Here is a 21,119-nt window from a genome sequence, read left to right as displayed (position 1 = left end):
TGTGAAATTTCATACTATCTTGTGATCAATTTCTTGTAAGTAGAGGAGATGATATTTAGAGGTTGTTCATGTCTAGAGATCTTAGATATCTCTATGGCCACAAGAATCAAGGACAAGTTATGTGTAGAAGTTAAGATTTCAATTAAGATGATTATGGTCTTGCAAATCCAAGTAGCTTAATATTAATAAATTTTAAGTAGCCTAGTCCAGTGAGAATTGATAGCTCTTCAAGCTCAAGAAACTCACCAATGCACATGTTTATTAACTTTGTAAGATTGCCACTCCATTCACTACAACTTTTTTGAGCCAAAAACAAGAAAAATTTATCCATGTCCATAAGAAGGGGAACCCTGCTAAAGGTCATCAATATAGGTGACAGTGGTTTTTCCTTTTTCTAGACATCTAGCTTTCCTATTCCCAGAGCAGTGGAAATACCATTAGGATACCAGGGAAACCCTAGTGCAGTTGAGGGGGGGTCAGAATGCCAAGGCACCCTTTGGCATTCCATAATGGAGAGGTCTCCACAGAAACATTCCCAAATTATGGGCATGTCCCATTTTCTGCCTTTTTGATGAGTGGAGTGGGAGTGTTCTGTCCCCATCTTCAAGCTCCAAAAATTATAGACATATGGTTTCCATAAGTCATAATGGTGAAATGCACGGAATCAATTCTAGAAGTTACACATTTTAGCTCCAAAAATGTTCCCATTACTCAAGAAAGGCTGGAAACTTACAAGAAAGACTATATCTATCTTAACATGTTGACATTAATAGCATAATAGTACAATAAAGGCTAAAACTTTCTACCTAATTGCTACATGTGCTTTATCTTTGGAATTATTATATTATATGAAGATAAGTTCTAAGGGAATATATTCAATATTTGAAAAGTTAATCTTCAAAACAATACCAAATGACAATCCATTGTCTTACAGGTGTCTCTGCTGAGGGCACATTCAAAGCTTCCATGCTGCCACATAGATATCCATGTTTAAGATCATAGCCCTGAAGACGTACATTCACCTTCCAGGCTTCATCATTTTATGAATTTGATACATTCTGTGTACCGTCAAAGGCCTACAAATTAGAAAAGTTGTGGAAAAACAACACCATTAGGCATTTATATTCTGTGGGACTTAAATAAGCCACCTCTTTGCTCTGATTTTCCATTTTGTTATCTTTTTTCTTGGTCTCTTATGAAACTTTCTATATTTTCTGAAACTCCCTCTTCTTATTAAGATGGATGAGTAGTGATATGAAGAAATGTAATTTGTGATGAAGGGGGGAAATGAGGAAAATAAATGAGAATTCTTTAGATCCTCCCAATATTGGGTGTTAATATTTCTCACCTTTTCCAGAATTGGTAGTTACAAACACTGCTCTGAAAACTTTGCCTATGTAGTTAAGCTAGATAGATGGATGCTTGCCAACAAAGTATACGTTGTCTATGTTGAATGTGGGGACATAACTGCCATAAATTTAATTAGTCATGCTAGGTATCCAAAAAAATCTTAATCTCTCTTTAAATTTTTGAAGGATCCTAAAGTGGAAAAGAATGTTTGAGCTTCGATTTGAAGCTGCGTAGATAAATAGTAAGAAAAAAAGGCAGCATTCTATGTACCCATCTCATTCCCAATTTGGTACAATTTTATTCCTTAGATGCTCATATTTATTTACTTAAATTGTTACTAACCTTGAATGACCTAATTATATTGTTAAATGTTCTTTTAGGAAATAATATTTTTTTTACCTTTTAATTTTTTACTTTGGTCGTGAGTTTTTTCTAAACTTTTTGTGATTAGTTATTTTTAAATATACTATCATCAATCTATTACCTCCAGTTTTCTAACTTTGTATTAAAGAATGCATCTTATATATAATGGATAGTTAAGAAAAGGTGGTTCATAATAATAGAAATCATGATAGCATATAATACAACCCAAGACTAGCTGAGACAAATAGCAACATGAACAAGGAAAACTCATGAAACTCACTTTGCTAAATACATTGAAGTTAGCAAGACTTGTTGTTGATAACAAAAAAATCATTATAGGTATGCTTAGAAAGGCTTGAAGTTACAATATTTCCACTTTAATTTATCATCACTATCTGTAGTTGATAATAATCTCGTTTATTATTCATTTCTTCACCATAATGAATGTCTCTCTAATGCTCTAAACAAGTTCATAGCTCTGTGATTTCTATATCTTATCTTCTTTGATGGACATTTAAAAAACTACACAAAAGCTACTCAAAACTTCAATAGTAAACCACCTAGCATCACCACTTTAATGTTTGGTACTACAAGATTTGAATTCTCAAATGTAAGATCAAGCATTTTCTCAAAGAGAAGTTGTATTTTATGGAGAAACTACCCAAAATAGTTCCAAAAACACATCAATAACATTCTCCACACCTAAACAAGCATTTTCTCATCTAAATAGAGATCAAAATCAAAGTAAAATGAAACCCACATACCATTGAAGCTGATGCAGAAATGTTGTTAGCCATGATCATGATGATGGTGAAGATGAAACAACTTGTTGAAGATGAATTATAACTACACAACACCCAAATTAACAAACTCTTGCAATCTACCAAAATAATTGGTAATAAAACACAAGAAAGATGCTTAGGAAGAATGTAGTGATGCATATTTATAACATACAAAATGTGGATAAGTAAGTAGATACAACGTGCTAGCCCTACCCAAATCACATGCAACTCCATTCATTCCTCCACGTAGAAAAGCATTATTTATTTACTATGCTTGACGTCCATTTTTCATCTTATTGTGCAACACTTAGAGAAACACTCAAAGATACAAAATTGAGACCTATACAATAGTAGAAACATATATACACACTCAAACCTACAAACCTATTTTGAAAAAGAGTGCCTCCATGTAAGCACACAGCTAGGCATAGAACAAGAATTTGGCAAATGAAGAAGAAATTGCAGCATGAATGAATGGAATTTGATCTATAGCACGAATTTGCTACGAGAAGAGGTAGTAGCAGCTACGTCCTGCAATGCTTTGAAGGTAGTTTCTACCTGATTCTAGGCTGGGAAAGGGTTTGCATCTTGGTTGAACTCAAGATATATAGGTAGTTTTAAGCATTTCAGTGAATGAATCCCTAGCCAAGTGTCCATATTCACAATACAAACATTTAAATTGTGCATCCTCATAATCTTTAAATAGGACTTGAATAATATTACTGAGATATCCCAATGTTCAGTCCAAAAGAAAATATTTAAATAGGACATACTAAACTTTTACCTATTACAATGATCACACACAATGCCGAGTCCTCTCTTCCAGAACCCCCCTTGAAAATCTATGCCCTCATGCGAGCAAAATGCTAGAAGTGAAGGAGTTGAAGTGCCCTTGGATTGATGTAGGTGGAACCATATCAAATCTTTGGACATACCATTAACTCACACTTCTCGTGAATACTTTGGAACCCTCGACACCAAATGAAATGTGATATATTTTTGCCCTTTTTTTTTTGTTTTATGCTACAGTGTGCGTCACAATTGCAACAAAAATAATTGGTCGCAATTGCAACCAACACATTCATGTTATAAAAAAAAGAAACAAAAATTTTCTTTATAAATTGACCAACCAACCCATTTAAAATACTTAGTCAAAATTTTTGGTTGAAAATTAGGGTAAAATGCACTAGTGTTATTATTGGCCAACTCTGTTCCATGATTTTTATAAGTATATAAGGAAATGTGAGAAGTGTACCTTCTTTTTAGGCAAAAATAGAGATTAGAAAATTTTCCCCTGCATCTTATTCAGGTTGATCAACCATTTTCTCAATGGGGGCTAGATTTTATTGGTCCAATTAATCTACCTTCCAACTCTAGTCACAAGTGGATCTTAGTTGCAACTAATTAATTTATAAGGTGGACATAGGTAGTAACCTTTAAGGATTCCACAAAGACTTCAATGATAGAATTCCTTAATGGAATTGTTACCAAGTTTGGTACTCCTTCAACCATAATATCAGATAATGCTAAGTCCTTCATTAGGGCTCACATTTATCCTTGGGCAGTTGACCATGGTATCTATTTAAGCAAATCTTCAAATTATTATCCCCAAGGAAATAGCTTGGCTGAGCCCTCTAATAAGAACTTGATTAGAATTATGATGATGACTATTGAGGACAACCAAAGGAGTTGAAATTTGAAATTAAAGACTACCCTTTGGGCTGACAAACTCACACCTAAGAGGGTCATTGAGAACTCCCCTTTCATGCTAGCATATGGAAGAGAAGCTAGGCTTCCTATTTCAATGAGTTCCCCTCCTTAGAGTTAGCTCATCACTTTGAGCTAATTGAGGATGATGCCATGAAAATTAGGATGGGAGAATTAATGGAGCTAGAAGAAAAGAGACAACAAACTATGCAGACACTTGAAATTCATCAACAACATTTAAAAAAGAGCTTTGACAAGAGGGCCAAAGCTTGAATTTTTAGAGAAGGAGACCTTGTTCTCAAGTGGGGTGTAGATAGAGCCAAGCCAGACATGCACTCCAAATTTGATGCTATGTGGAGTGGCCCTTATGTTATCACTAGTTGCAAATAGGCCAATGCCTTTCAATTATCTAGGCCTAATGGTGATGTTCTACCTATTCCAATTAATGGAATTTACCCCAAAACTTGCTTCTAGAGAGGGCCAGGGTTCCCTATACATATTAAGTAGTTTTCATTTTCTGATTAAGTGCATGAGAACATATTGTTTCTTCTAGAAATATCAAGTTTTGAGTAGCAGAGAATATAGACACAGAGTTATGGTTTCATGAAGCACATATTTCATTTTGTGACTCCATAGCCCAATGGATGCTTAAGGTCATTGGTCATATACTTAGCATACTAGTATCCTCTCTAAGTTACTAGAATTGTTAGCCACTTTTTTCATCGTGCCAAAATTTGAGTTTTTCCTGTCAAGCATGGCCAATGGTCATATCTTTTCAAATATTCAAAATATTAAAATATCCTAATGTTATAGGGATACATTAAAAAGTCTTAACTTATCCTTATATCCCTAAGTTTCAAGCCTTTTCATGATATGTCCTAGTGAATGTTTCAAGTTGTGACCATGTGACTACCTTCCATTGCCTAGTTGCACGATATCATGTCCTAACCATCAAATAGGCCATGAATGTGCAACATGGTCTTCACAGTAGTCAGTGCAAGGTCACAGTTCAGAAGGCTAATATCCAGTTAAGAGCGACAATGTTGCGATCACCCTTTGGATTGCACAGTCGCAATGGGTTAAGGGAAAATCATGGTAAATGCCATGAAACTACAAAACCCTTTGTTCAAATTGTCACGAGATTAAATGCCAAACCCCAATTCTAGGTTGTGAGCTGGCAATAGGTGGACACGTGGCATGATGGACCAATTTTTTAACATATCTTTATCCACCGTTGATTTTGAGATGATCAAGGGCTGTCACTATGCCCTTATGTGGAGTTGCTCAATTTTTATCCATAACGACATAATGCCAATCTGACATGTGGAAGTGGTAGGACCAACCATGTAGGGAGTTGTCAAAGGTTTTCTGCCATAAATGAGGTTCTAGCTATCAAGTTTTTATTTTCCATGAATATAAACACAATGGAGGGCAGATTTTTTTGTCATAGTCATTCAATCTTTCGAGGATGAATGTCACTTTATCGTTAACAAAAATTACACAATGAATAGTCATAGTGAGATAGTGACAACAAGACACATATACTAGTGTGTTTGAGGTCATGGTAGCAACAACTAAAATTGTTCAATCGCATGGTCACAATGAGTTTAAATTTACCTCATGTCAAGGTGGCAACTGAGCGGTGGTAGTTAAGGTTCAAAGTTTCACATGGTCAAAAAGGGTTAGGTCTAACCCAAGGTTTACATGGTGATGCTATGAATGGTTATGATCATGCAATCATTGGGCTACAATAGTTAGTGAAGTGAAGAGAAGGCAAGCTATGAAGCCACGATAGTTGTTAGATTTGATGGTGTCATAGTTTCACAAGGGTAAAATAGTTAATAAAAATAAAGGTGGCAAAGCTGCAACTAAGGAAAAGGCACGGATCAACATAGATTTGAATGTTGGGGTGAGGTGGAAGAATGTTGTAATGTCATTGGACCACATGGCAGGATTGAGGATTAAGTTTTGTTTGACTTGCTAACATATCCAATTTGGTAGTGATAAAAAAATGCATAACCAACGACTCTTTAATGACCAAATTGATCTTTTGATCATCTACAACTACTATTTTTCTTTCCCCATGCCTAGTGAATACATTTTCTATCTTCTTACTACTTTGGGTTATCCATTTACCCAATCTTTTAGTTATGGCTTCCATTTCTATCCCTTCAAAGCTTGAATATACACATAGGGATCAAATTTTTGCATATGGATGCATACCTAATCAAATCATTTTGTATCTACATTAATGTCCTTGCAACTTGGTGGTAGTGGTTTATTTTCTTGGCTTGTAGTAGAAGTTTCTTAGTTATGCTTGAACTATGAAAGGAAGTTTTGTAACCCTTATTAGGGTCAATCTTTTCTCTAATTCTGTAGCATTGTATGTCTATGCTCTACTACTAAAAATTCCTTTGCCTTTGAGTTAATATACTCCTCTGTTGTATCTCTTTCTTCCATTAATATATTGTGTAATATCTTCTTGCCTCGTGTTAATGTATTTTCTTCATTTCTCAATTGTATTATTGTATCTACTTGGCTTTTGGAATGATATAAACTAAAGTTTCTTCCTTATAACATTCTTTCAATTTTTGATTTAAATATGGTTGTTGGATTAAACAAGGATTGAATTTGTATACTTTGAGGTTATATTGACGAACTGTGCATTCTTGGACAAAGATAAGGTTGGACATACTATTTTGGTGTATCACCCCTTTTAGATTAGATTAGGTAGTTTTCTTTCATGCATTCCTTCTCTCTTTTCCTCTCAAAAAAATAGTTAGGTGCATCCTCATAGTGAGGAAGTCGACCTTCTCTAGAGATTCAATCTCATAGTTCAAGTCCCATAGCTTGGAGATTGTTTCCATGTTTCACAAGGTAAAAAATTTAGGCAAGGGTGCAAGCTTTTGTTACAATAGTTACCAGTGCATTAATGATGCTTTAATGATTTACAATTAATAAATGGGATTTCTTTCATAGCGATGTTAGATGATGTTTTTAATGATGACTATTTCATATTCGTAATGATGCATTGTTATACCTTAGCATTCGATGTTTGACTTGTGGTTATTATGATACTTACCCCATACTTGCATGCGTATGGTGCACATGTTTGTTTTATCTTCTATCTAACATATTTGATGTGGTTAAGGGAGGGAGTTGTACTCACCTACTACTTGGGATTTACACAATGTACCACTTGCTGCCATTGCCTATTTAGTTTATAAATATATATACACATGTACATGCTCATCTTTTATGCAGGATGCAGGTACTAGACATTGACTTCCATGAATTTCCAGGATGAGCATGCCCTATTACAACACTCAACTGGTGAGAATGGGAAGATAGTGATCAAGTCTAATCCCATCCATACCCTAAAATACTTATCCTGCAAGGAGGACTCGTAATTGATTGTCAACCCTTTTTGTAACCCATGAGTCTTTTGTGTGTATGTGGTTTGATTCTTGCTCTGGTTGATTTCTTTATGTATTTCTTGAGGTTTGACTTAGTGATTTTCTTGGTAGTCTAGTTTATGATTCCTAGATTGATCATTGATATTGATTTATTAGATGTTATTTAATTTAAAAGTGAAAAATGTTAAAATAGGATGCTTTTGCACTTTAGAATTATTGGGATTATTGGATATTTAGTTAAATTAAAAGATTTAATTTAAGTCTTATTTTAGAAAACTATGATTAAAAGGATTTAACAATAAAATATTAAATATTAAACTCTAATTATGGTGTAGCATTATTATTTTCTCATTGGTAAATGGCTAAGGCCATCATAATATATTATTATTAAAAAATAATTACAATAGCGTTCCACTGTTCAAACGGGCATTGGTAGGAAAGAACGGGGAAATAAAGCCTCCAGTCTAGCCCGAGACCATAGTCCTATATTATTACAACATAAAAGGGGCATACCCCAGTCAGAATATCTAAATAATACATTACACCATAAATAACTGTTTACATCAAGATTAAAGTACAACACTTTTTGGACCACCACCTTCTCTTGGCAAGAATTCCATCTTAATTATGCGTAGAGACCAATGCGATCATCCTTGTCTAGCTATCTTGCAATCAAACTGGTTAATAATGAATATAGAGTCTAAGATAATGTTCTATCTAAATTTGATACAAGAATGTTAAGATCCTTAATGAATAACGAAGATAACATCATTCATTATTCCCTAACTATATCAACAAATTAGGAATAATTATGCCTATTTAGAACATGACAGGTAAGGATGATGTTAAACCTATATATAGACTAAAATGGATAGCATAATTACTACTAGAACTAGATAGTTCTGAAATTTGACAGCTAAATACATCAAGTAAAAAATATACATTGCCCAATTCCTTCTTTTCAAAATGGGACCAACATCACAAATTGCAGATCAAACATTAATATACCAATCTAGAGAGAAGCCTTACTTAATATATACAAAGACTATAATGAAAAATGAGAAGGAAAAAAATTAGCAAAGATATGGGAGCTTCAAGTGAAGACCATAACAATTGAATGCATATTGACTACCAGCCATATAAAGTGCAATACATTGCAAATATCATTTAACTAAGACCCTCTGTCATACATAGGAAATGATGAATAAAAATGGAGAAGTAGAAATGTGGCAGTCCAACCCTGATTGTCACCAAAAATTTGATTAACAAAAAATAGAACAAAGTACCTCCCCTAAATTGAAAGCAATCAAAAACCTCCATTTTACCTGAGATATTGGATGGAAAATGAGAATCTAATATATCATACTGAATTGTCTATCTCGAAAAATAGCTATCTACTATATGTTATACACCCATAAGTGGAATTAGTTTACTATAGTCTTAAACAAAAATTACATACATCATCTCATTGAAATTAATAGCAAAAATCAGTAGATAATCTACCTTACTTTCATTCATGCTCTAGAATCTAAAAATTGATTATCAAAACTGCTAATCATATAAATTGACAAAACAAAGCTGCCTAGCAATACTAATACCTATTTTTATTGATATGATACTATATCTATTTACATATCCATGATATAAGAGTTTTCAGTAACTACCTACTTCCGAAATCCATAAAACTAATTCAAAATTCTTTAATACAACAAAATACACCGATACTATATCGTTATGGTCTATTACAAAAACCCTTAGCAAGGATACTTGGGAATCAATCGAAACAAAGGACCTTGAAAACTATCGACATCTAGAAGCCCTACTTCAAAAAAACAATAATGACCTTAGAGATGTTGTTAGGGTTTTCCATATGAAAGTTGGGGGGGAATTCAAAGGTGGATTTTATCCTACAAGTCTTCTCTGCATTAGGAGTGCAAAAAATCAGGGCATCTAGATAGTCAAATGTTACTCCAGGATGAATATAAGCATAAAAAACATTGAGGTATTCGGTAAGCCAGGCCCTATTTTCCTCCTACACAATGCCCCTCCACTGCAGTAGAAACTAGATACTTGCCACCATCTTGGGCCATTCTTTGTGAAATGCTAGGTTCTCCCAAATGATCAGAGATGGACAATGATACACAACCTCCAAGTTTGGGGCCCCCAGTGGAAGAGCCATATACTTCTCTAGAAGAAAAATTTGAAACTTGTTGTCAATGCTCCTTACCACTTGTTCGAGCCCCTTCCTCTAGGTTGAATGAAAAATGTCATAACAAAGATTGATTATGTTCCCATGCTCCACCCTAGCTCTTGCCAAGTAACCAATGAAGGATCCAATTATATCACTATTTGCCCTCTAGGTGAATTTTTAGTCGAAGATTCCTTCCCCTATTACCCTGCTCACTACCATCCTTTTCATACCATCCACCAGATTCAGTATTCTACTCCAACGCTCTGGTTTCACATTGCCATGGAAGGCCATCGTGTGGGATTCCTTAGTATGGAAAACATGAATTTTGGACTCCATTGTAGGTAAGAACAAATAAAACAATGAGCAAGGAAAATGATAGCAATAGAACCCAACATCTTGCAAGCAAGAAAATGACATTGCAGAAAACATATGAATCAAATAGTTTAGAAACTTTTTTTGACATGACCTAGAGTCATCATGATGCAAATAGATCACTACATGGGAAAGACATGAAATAAAATGAAAGAGCCCAAACCAAATCATGATTGCAAGGCAATCAATGAAACTATCACATGTGACTAATAAAATCACCGCATTAGCAAACCACATAATGGAAAGACAAATCAAAAGAACTAAACTATGAGGATAGAGGAACAAAAAATAAAAATAAAATAAATTAAAAATGAAAAATAAATTAAAATAAAATTAGGAAAAAGAATACCTAGGATTAAGATATAGACTAAAAAAGAATACACTATATTACATTAATAACCTGGAAATTAACATCGTCAGCTCCTTTATTGGCTAAAAGGTTAACCTTCTGATTCCTTCCCAGAATATATGATCTATTTGCCAATCAGCAAGCCAATCAAGAAGATTGAAGACCTCGCCTAGCTTCGAATTGAGTATCTAGTTAGGGGTAACACGCTTTCTTAACACATTTAGGATGATTTGAGAATCACCTTCTATGATAACTCTTTCCAGACCTAACTCATGACAAAGAAGAAGAACTTTTTCCAAATCCTCTAATTTAGCCAAATTATTGGATGTAGGTCGAATCGATGCAACTTTCTTTGTTATCCATTTGCCAGAATCATCATTGATGATGTAGCCAATTCCTCTCATACTTGGGTTGCCTTTGGCTGCACCATCAAAATTGAGTTTATACCATCTATGTGGAGGGGGAGTCCATTTACAACTTTCTCTAGCTTCCTTGCTTTTCTTAAAGTAAACTAGGGGAGGATTGATCAACTTAGTCCAATTCTTCTTCATGAGACCATCCTAAAAAGAGAAATATCCTTCTTCTCTCACTAAATTTTTGAGATAGGAATTAATTACTTCCACAATGCTAGCCTCAATTTTTAATACTAACTCTTTCAATTTCATTTTAGAATCTCTAAAGATACATCTGTTTCTCTCTTTTCAAATCTCCCATGACACAATAAATGGACAAATTTTCTAGAGTTTATTATAAACGCCTTTCACCATGTTTGTAGGCCATCCTTTGAGAAGATCACAAAAGGATTTTGGCAAAGGAGAAGACCACCCTAATTTGGATCAAAGCCATTCCCAACATGTTTGTGAAAAGGAGCAGTTATATAATAAATGATCTAGATCCTCACTATTATGTTTACATAACACACACCTAGAAGGACCTTGAAAACTATATTTATGAAGCCTGTCTACCTTCAAAATTCTATTTTGAAAAGTCAGCCACAAAAAAGAAACTTGCTTTGGGTAGACAAGCAGCATCCCAACAGAGCTTAAGAGGTATATCTACTTTGTCCCAACTTTGTGAATGTAACAAAGCATTGTATCCATTCCTCACACTATATTTTCCATCATTCGAAGTAGCCCAAATAAGTTCATCTTTCCTATTATTTTTTTTAATGTTCCCATCTACCAAAATCTTTTCATAGGCCTCTCTAGCCAGAGAATCTACATCCTCCCCATCCAAAGATTTCTAGACCCATCTAGAGGATCCTTCCGTAGGGATTTTGATCTTATAGTTACTAACTTTAGCACCCCATGTATTATGGTGTAACATTATTATTTAATTAATAGAGAACTAAAATTTATGACATTTAAATAATACACTTAAATTATTTGTATTAATTAAATAATAAATAAATTGTCTTTTTATAAAATTACTTTAAATAATAAAGTGGAGAAATAAATAAAATAATAATAAAAGAATATTTTCTACAAAAAGTGGATTAATTGTGCATGAAAGAAATAATTAAATAAATTAATTATAATTTTTGAGTTGGTGGAGATAGAAATCCTAAAAGGTAATTATAATTCTTTATTAGAGGGTTTTCTAGTCATTATTACACACACAGGTTTTGGAGAGCAACTCTGAGGTTTGAAAAATAACACAAATTTTGTGGCTTGAAGAATTTTGTTGGAATAGGATTTCACCGGTTGTCATGTTGTAGCATCAACATAAGGTAGGGTTTGAAATCCATAATTGTAATCGTATATTTTATCTTAGAAGATCTGTATTCTTCGTGTCTTTTATGTATTTGAAATTTGATTGCCATTTTATTTTTTTAGTCCAGATCTATGCAAACGGAATGAAATCTTCATACCTTAATTAAAAGAATTAGAAAAATTGTTCATTATCAAACCTTTATTTGATTTTCTATAGAAGGAAATTTAGGAAGAAAATAGATTTGACCAGCTAAGATTTCAAAAAAAAATTACACAGAATAAAACTATAAATTTATTTATATTCCTCTCATTTAAAAATAAATAAATAAATGCAGTTGCTGAAAATTATGTCTCTTATCTGCAGCAATATTATTTATTATTTCCGTATGAAATATTTCATACTGCTAAAACTTAAAACACACAATGCATAAATTAGAAAAGGGGATAGCTTAGTAAAGCGTGCCCACATTATTTCTTATGTAAGAGGAGAGGGGAATGACAATTCATCCAACCTCTTTATATAAGCTTTGGTTTTGTTTAAAAATATAATGCTTTAAGAAAAAGGTAAGAGGAAGTGGGGTCCACGTAACCCCTTCCTCAAGCTCTTTTAGATAAAGGTGCATGTTATCATTAGATTTAAAATTATTTGTTATTATTGACTTTATTTAATTTATGATATTATTTAATTTAAATTAGTTTGTCATTAGTAAATTTATACATGTATATATGTTATTTATTATTTATAATATGTGTGATTAATGTTAAACTTTGTAAATTATGTTATATTTTAAATAAATAAATAAATAAATAAATAAATAAATAAATAAATAAATAAATAAATAAGATTATATTAGATATTTAATTAGTGAGAATTTAATTGATATTATTTTTAAATTAGAATATAGTTCTATTAAAAAAATGTATTATTTTTTAGATTGTAACTTAAAATATTTTTAATTGAATTATATTGGAATTTATGAATGTGAGTAATTTAATAAAAGATAAACTAAGCATACTATTATTGTAATATTTAAGAATGAGTAGGCAAAAGCCTACAATGCAACAGTAACTTGCGAGCCTCTTATGTGGGAGGTCTTGGGTTCGAATCTACCTTCGCTTAACATATAATAATAATTGATTTTGACAAATAATAATAATTAATCTAGGCTTCGACCGTTTATCGATCAAAAATAAAATAAAATATTGAAGAATGAGCACAATCTTAGCCAAACTAAACTAAACGATTGAATACAATTGAATAAAATTTTGTATTTATAGGTATTCTATTTGGAGATTTGTGGTATATGTATTTTTTCCTTGTGTTTACTTGTAGCACATGTTGTTCTTTTCTTGTAAGTTGTTTAGTTGACCAACTAGGGTGTACACTAGAGGTTTTCTTTTGTGGGTTCTCTTATGACGCTTATCTATTATAGATATTATGATGAGCTTGCATTTTAAATTTGAAAGTGTATTACGAGATTTTCTATGTGGTGCATTTATGTTTACTTGGGTTGGGAGAACCAACTTGTTTCCAGGTTGCCTATTAAGGAACCGAGTTTTATCATTATTGGTGTTGTGGTATGGGACACAACTATGTTTTATGTGCTTAAGAGAGGTTGTCTAGGTACACATCTTTGGGAGTGGTTTGCAGTAGGGGTCTGAGACCTGAAGTGGTCAAAGCGAGGGTAACCTATTGTAAGTTATATAATAAATGATAATCTAGTAATTAATATTTTGAAAAAACACACTAATAAGATAAGTTAGAGATATTGCCTCGCCCATGCCTTGAGTGCTTGTATAGACCAAGGAGGGGAATGGGATGATAATATGACTGGTTTTCCTCATCTTCTTGAGAGGGTATTCTAGTTTCCACATGTGGCATGTTGAGGGGGGGGGGGGGGGGTTCAAAGTAAGTAGTCCAGGGCAACTCAATGCTTGAGGGTCTGGGGTCTATCAAGAAATCAGTCTAGGGTAATTCAAGTAGTTTGACAATGTGATTGACATAGTGCAAGGTAGGAGTATCCCCAAAGGAGATGTCCTAACCCCTAGCGATATAACTACACAACAAAAACACAACAACAAGAAGCAATAATGCAAGATCTGATACCCACTCACAATAATTTGTTCATAAATATAATTGATTACATGCAATATGTCCAGCTGTAAGGCCTTCTATGTTAGGGCCAAATAAAAATAGCAATTACAAAATTAGTTCTACAAGATCCCTCAAGATCCAACTTACAACCAATCTCAGCTAGCCCAGATCTGTAACATAACCACAATCTGGAAGAAACTACCAAGGAAATCTAAACTTGTGCTCGCAAGCCCACCAAGAAACCTCCTTGTTTTCCAACCATAGTCCTAGCTCTTCTCCAAGATCGAAGATCCAAGTGTAAACTACCTCACATTTGGTGCTCTATCCACACATTCACAACTCCATCACAATCTTGTTGTAAACTACCTCATATATGGTGCTCTGTCCATAGACTCAGGAAAAATCACCCTTTAGCTGCTCCCGTGAATCATTCCATGAATGAATGACTAAAAGAATCCAAAAGACCCCCTACTTATACCAATCTAAGCCACAAGTCATCCTAGAACATAAATTAAATACAAATACATAAATTAAATGTCACAAGTCGGCCAACAACAACAATTAAATGTCCAAAAATTGATATCCGAGTAAAATCATGATATCTCCTAGCTCTGATTGAATTAGAACTCTTTCTTTGAATAATAGGTATAAATCTAGGTCCTATACAACCCCTTAAATTTACAAAGGCTTATTCCCCAAGGAAAAGTGCACATCCATCTGTTGGATACAATTGATAATTGCATGATTGTCTTTGATGTTACACAAATGTCATATCAGTCATCAGACAGAGTCTACCGAGCTCATAAGGTAAGTACAGCTGTTGACAGAGTTTACCGAGCTTGCAAGGTAAACAAAGGAAGTTCAGTGTTTTTCGAGCTCACTCGATAAACAAAGGATATGAGATAGGCTGTCAGTATTTACCGAGTTGACTCGGTCATCGAAGAAAAGTAGCAGACAGTGTTAACTGAGCTCACTCGATCATCAAAGAAAAGTAACAGACAGTGTTAACCGAGCTCACTCGGTCATTAAAGGAAAGTCAGAGAAATCGGTGTTTACCGAGTTCACTCGGCGACTGAAGGATTTCACGAAATTCTCTGTATTAACCGAGCTCAGTCGGTTAACACAAGAATTATTTTCTGTGCAGTATTTACCGAGTTAAGTCGGCCAGCGAAGGATTTCTCGAAGGTTAAGTAATTAAAGTTAATTACTTTATGAAGCTGACTTATAGCACAATTATTTATAATTGTAACTTGTATTTGAGCCGACTTAATAATCTGAAAGGTATATATGAAGGATCAAGTTGCGAATTCAAGGATGGATGTATGAATGTGAACAAGCTAGCAGATATAATTGAATATCTAATATGCAAATTATAAGAAAGGTCAGAGCAAATTTTTGAAGGACCAGTGATGCAGAGTTGCATTTGATCAGAGAAGATCCAGAGGAACATAACAGAGATCTGTATCAGCAAAGATAAGTTGTATTTATTTTAGATCACTCATTGTTACTTTCTAACAATTGTAACAATGTTTTCAAATCTCTTAACAGAGTGGGTTTAACAGCCTTTTGTAAAATCCTCTAACAAGGTGGCAATTCAGTTGAATTGATCTAAAGACCTCTAGCAAGGCCACTCCTAGCAGGGTGATTAAATCCTCTAACAAGGTTGCACCTAACAGTGTGTTTTGTAACCTTTAACAAGGTTGGCTCCTAACAGGGCTCACTTCAGAAGAGTGAAAAATAGTAACTAGTTACATTGGTGGTTTTTCCCATATTGGGTTTCCACGTTAAATCTGGTGTCTCTTGTCTCTTGTTTCTTGTGTTTTCAGTTTGATTATATGAGTATCAGCAATAAGTATTTCCTTTGACATCTTAAGGGACTTGTGGGAAAATTTTTTGTAGTAACTAATTCACCCCTCCCCTCTCAGTTACTCCATTCTCATTTCCAACAATTGGTATCAGAGCTTATTGGTGCTTGCAGGAAAAGATTTCAAGGATCTAAGCCAAAGATCAAGATGTCTTACAAGAGAGAAATTCCAAGACTCAACAAAAATAACTTCTCTGCATGGCAAGGATTGATGAAACTTCATTTGGCTACTATTGGTGATACAGGACTGAAATATCTTGATGAAAAATACAAAGAACCTTCCGGCACATTATCTGTCAATGATATTGCTGAAAAGAAGACTCATAACAATATGATGATAGACATTGCATCTGCACTAAGCTATGAAGAATTTGATGATATCAAGGATTGCCAAACCGCTTTTGACATGTGGAACAAGCTGAAAGAAATCTATGGAGGAGATGACAATGTGAAAAGAGCAAAAGCAGAAAGTCTAAGAGGACAATTTGACCAAATGAGAATGAGAGAGGATGAAAACATTGCCAAATATGTTGATAGAATCAAAGCATGTGTCAGTGCAATCAGAGCATCTGGAGGTGATATCAAAGAAGAGACGGTTATAAGAAAAGTTCTCAGAACCTTCCTTCCCATCTATGCAATCAGAGTTTCTGCAATTCAAGAAAGAAGGTGTGAAGCAAATCATAATATCAATTTGGAGGCTATAGTTGGAAGACTAACCGCATTTGAACTAGACAATTTTGACAACTATGTTCCAGCTTCCAAAAACACTGAATCAGCATTTGAGGCCAAACTTTCATTCAAAGATAAAGGCAAAAAGAAATCAGAGTCAGAAAGTGATGATGAATCAGACCAAAGTTCAGACAGTGATCTTGAAGTAATTGAAGCTCTACTGGCAAAGAAATACTCCAGAGGTAGAGGAAAATATAAAGGTAAAGTTCCTCTAATCTGTTTTTCATGTGAAGAAATTGGTCATATTGCAGCTAGGTGCCCAAACAAGTAGAACAATGATGAAAAGAAGGGTCATAAATGGAATAGAAAGAAAGATTACAAATCATTCAAGAACAAAGGTAAGAAATCATGTTTCATGGCTAAAAATTCTAAGGATTCTGATAATAGTGAAGATGAAATTGTTTATATTGCTGTGAAAGATGATTCTGATAGTGATGAGGAAGATAAAATGGCTCTTATCTCTCATATAAGTATGAATGATACATGGATTATAGACAGTGGTTGCTCTCATCATATGACTGGCGATAAAACTAAGTTTGATCAGTTTGAAGATTATGATGGTGGCAGTGTAAGGTTTGGTAATAATGAACCTCGTTTCATAAAAGGAAGAGGAAGAATCTCTCTAACCAAAGAACTTATATGCAACAATGCCTATTGGGTCGAAGGTCTTAAACATAACTTGCTAAGTGTGGCACAGTTACTCAATACTGGATTTAAGGTGGAATTCATGCATGGAAAGGCAAGACTGTTGAATGAGCAAGGAAAGCTGATAGGATCTGGCACACAAACTAAAGGTAACTTGTTCTACCTAGAACTTGGTGAATGCTCATGTTTTATTGCTCAAATTGAAGAAAGTTGGTTATGGCATAAGAGGTTGTGTCATGTCAATTTTGATAATCTGGTGAAGATAAGCAAATTCAAAAAGGTAAGAGGCATTCCTAATATAAAGAAACCTGAGGTCGGTTTATGCAAGAATTGTCAGATTGGTAAAATGGGAAAGACTAGTTTTAAAAGTAAAAGCTATCAGTCTGAAGATATATTAGAAATTGTGCATACTGATTTATGTGGACCCATTGGAATTGAAAGTTATACTGGAGAAAAGTTCTTCATTCTTTTTGTTGATGATTACTCAAGAATGATGACTGTTATGTATCTAAGGAATAAATCAGAAACTTTTGAGAAATTCAAATGGTACTTGGCAAGAGTAGAAAAAGAAATAGGGAAAAGATTGAAATGCTTAAGGTCAGACAGAGGTGGTGAATTCATTTCACATGAGTTCAATAACTTCTGCATTGAAAGAGGAATTAAAAGACAAGTTTCAGCACCAGGAACTCCAGAACAAAATGGGATAGCTGAAAGAAGAAATAGGTCCATTATGGATTGTGCAAGGACCCTAATGATTGAAAAGAACATTGCTATCAAATACTGGAAGGAAGCTATCAGCACTGCAGTTCATACCTTGAACCGAGTACAACTGAAAAAGGACTCATTCAAAACTCCCTATGAATTATGGTATGGCTACAAACCCAATGTAAGTTATCTGAAAGTATTTGGAAGCGAATGTTATATTCTGAAAGAATCTAGAAAAGGTAAATTTGATGTAAAAGGAGATGAAGAAATATTTCTAAGTTACTCTTGTAAAAGAAAAGCATATAGATGTTTAAATCTATCTACTCACAAGGTCATAGAAAGTGCACATGTGAAAGTTGATGAGTTTGCAGAGAAATCAGAAGAAGAAAGCAAGAAGGTTCCTGAAGACTACAGAAGATTTATTTACATTGAACCTGATACTATACCAAGTACTCCAGTTAATCAGGAATCCTCAACTCCCGAGTCATCAATGACCGAGTTGCAGGAAGTTCAAACTGAGATACAGGAAGTTTTTACCGAGCTAAAAGAATCCAAGTCACTTTCAGACTCTACCAAGCAAGTATCTACCGAGTCTGAATCTACCGAGCCAGAACAACAAGAATCTGAAGTACAAAGGGACAACAATGAAACTCATTCAAGAAGTAAAGAACCTGTGTTAGCTAAATATGTCAGAAGGCATCATGCTCCAGATCAGATCATTGGAGACAAATCTGAAGGAACTCTGACAAGAAGTAAGTTAAAAGGCACTTGTTTACTTGCTGATTTTGAACCTAGAAATATCAAAGATGCATTGGCAAATAATAGTTGGATTGAGGCTATGAATGAAGAAATAGAACAGATAGAGAAAAACAAAACATGGACTCTTGTATCTAGACCCAAAGATAAGAATGTGATTGGAACAAAATGGGTATTCAGAAATAAACTAAATGAAGATGGCAAGGTATCAAGAAACAAAGCTAGACTAGTATGCAAAGGATATGCTCAAGAAGAAGGTATAGACTATGGAGAAACCTTTGCTCCTATTGCAAGATTGGAAGGTGTAAGAACCTTACTTGCATATGCTGCTCACAAAGGATTCAAAGTTTATCAGATGGATGTCAAGTTAGCATTTCTCAATGGAATACTGGATGAAGAAGTTTACATTGAACAACCTGAAGGTTTTATTGATCCAGATAAGAAGAACATGGTCTGCAAATTACACAAGGTGTTGTATGGTCTAAAACAAGCTCCTAGAGCATGGCAATGATGATCTATGCAAAGAATTTTTAGAACAAATGAACAAGGAGTTTGAGATGTCTATGTTTGGTGAGATTAAATTCTTTATATGTCTTCAAATCCAACAAAGTAAGAATGGCATCTTCATCACACAGTCAAAATACATCAAGGAGATATTAAAAAAATTTGGTATGGAGGATTGTAAACTAGTTGGAACCCCTATGTGTACTGGATTAAAACTTACCAAGGAAGATGAATCCAAAGAAGTGGATCAAACACTGTATAGATCTATGATTGGAAATTTGTAGTATGTAGTACATACTAGGCCAGATATTGCCCTTGCAGTCGGTATTGTAGCAAGATTTTCAGCAAAACCAAGAGAAACTCATATAATGGCAATCAAAAGAATAATGAGATATTTGAAAGGAACTGAAGATTATGGGCTATGGTATAAATTTGGAGGTAATTTGGATTTGAAAGTATTTACTGATGCTGATTGGGCAGGAAACCTTGATGACAGGAAAAGCACAAGTGGAGGAGCATTCTTTCTTGGAAAGAGATTGGTTTCTTGGACAAGCAAAAAGCATAATTGTACATCCCAATCTATAGCAGAGGCAGAGTATGTTGCTGCAGCAGTAAATTGTTCAAATATTGTTTGGTTTAAGTAGTTATTGCAAGGAATGAGGATGGAAATCAAAGAACCAGTTGTTATGTTCTGTGAAAATACTAGTGCAATCAATATATCAAAGAATCCAGTGATGCATTCTAAAACCAAGCATATTGCAATCAAATATCATTTTGTCAGAGAACTGGTACAAGACAAGGAGATCAGATTGGAATATGTCAATTCAAAGGAACAAATTGCTGACATATTCACAAAGCCACTACCTAAGGATGCATTCTTGTATCTCAGAGGTAAGTTAGGGGTTACACCCCTATCCGAAATTCACTAAAAACAAGTTTTAGTGATGCATCAACGCATACCAAAATGAAAATCTATCTGTTGATGCAGTCAAATCTGAAAGCTTTGCATATGAATCAGTACTACAGGTACATTCCAATTCATTTAAGTTCTATTGTCTTTGGCATTTGTTGTCAAAGAGGGAGAGATTTACTTTACTGTCATATCTTTCTGAAATTTGTGCGAAAAAGAAAGTTCTTATAGGGAGATTACTGAAAGAGGGAGAATTGTTGTGATGACACATTGTGCTGATAAGGACTTGTTTTCAAATTTCATTTCTGCTATGACATGTTGTGTTGCCATCAATGCCAAAGAGGGAGATTGTTGGATACAATTGATAATTGCATGATTGTCTTTGATGTTACACAAATGTCATATCAGTCATCAGACAGAGTCTACCGAGCTCAGAAGGTAAGTACAGTTGTTGACAGAGTTTACCAAGCTTGCAAGGTAAACAAAGGAAGTTCAGTGTTTTTCGAGCTCACTCGGTAAACAAAGGATATGAGATAGGCTGTCAGTATTTATCGAGTTGACTCGGTCATCGAAGAAAATTAGGAGACAATGTTAACCGAGCTCACTCGGTCATCGAAGAAAAGTAACAGACAGTGTTAACCGAGCTCACTCGGTCATCAAAGGAAAGTC

The sequence above is a fragment of the Cupressus sempervirens genome, chromosome 11, assembly GCF_028749045.1.
Source record: "Cupressus sempervirens isolate cs-2001-9-10 chromosome 11, ASM2874904v1, whole genome shotgun sequence".
NCBI classification, from domain to species: domain Eukaryota; kingdom Viridiplantae; phylum Streptophyta; class Pinopsida; order Cupressales; family Cupressaceae; genus Cupressus; species Cupressus sempervirens.
The sequence above is the reverse complement of the archived record's forward strand: the minus strand, read 5'-3'. Positions refer to the sequence as shown.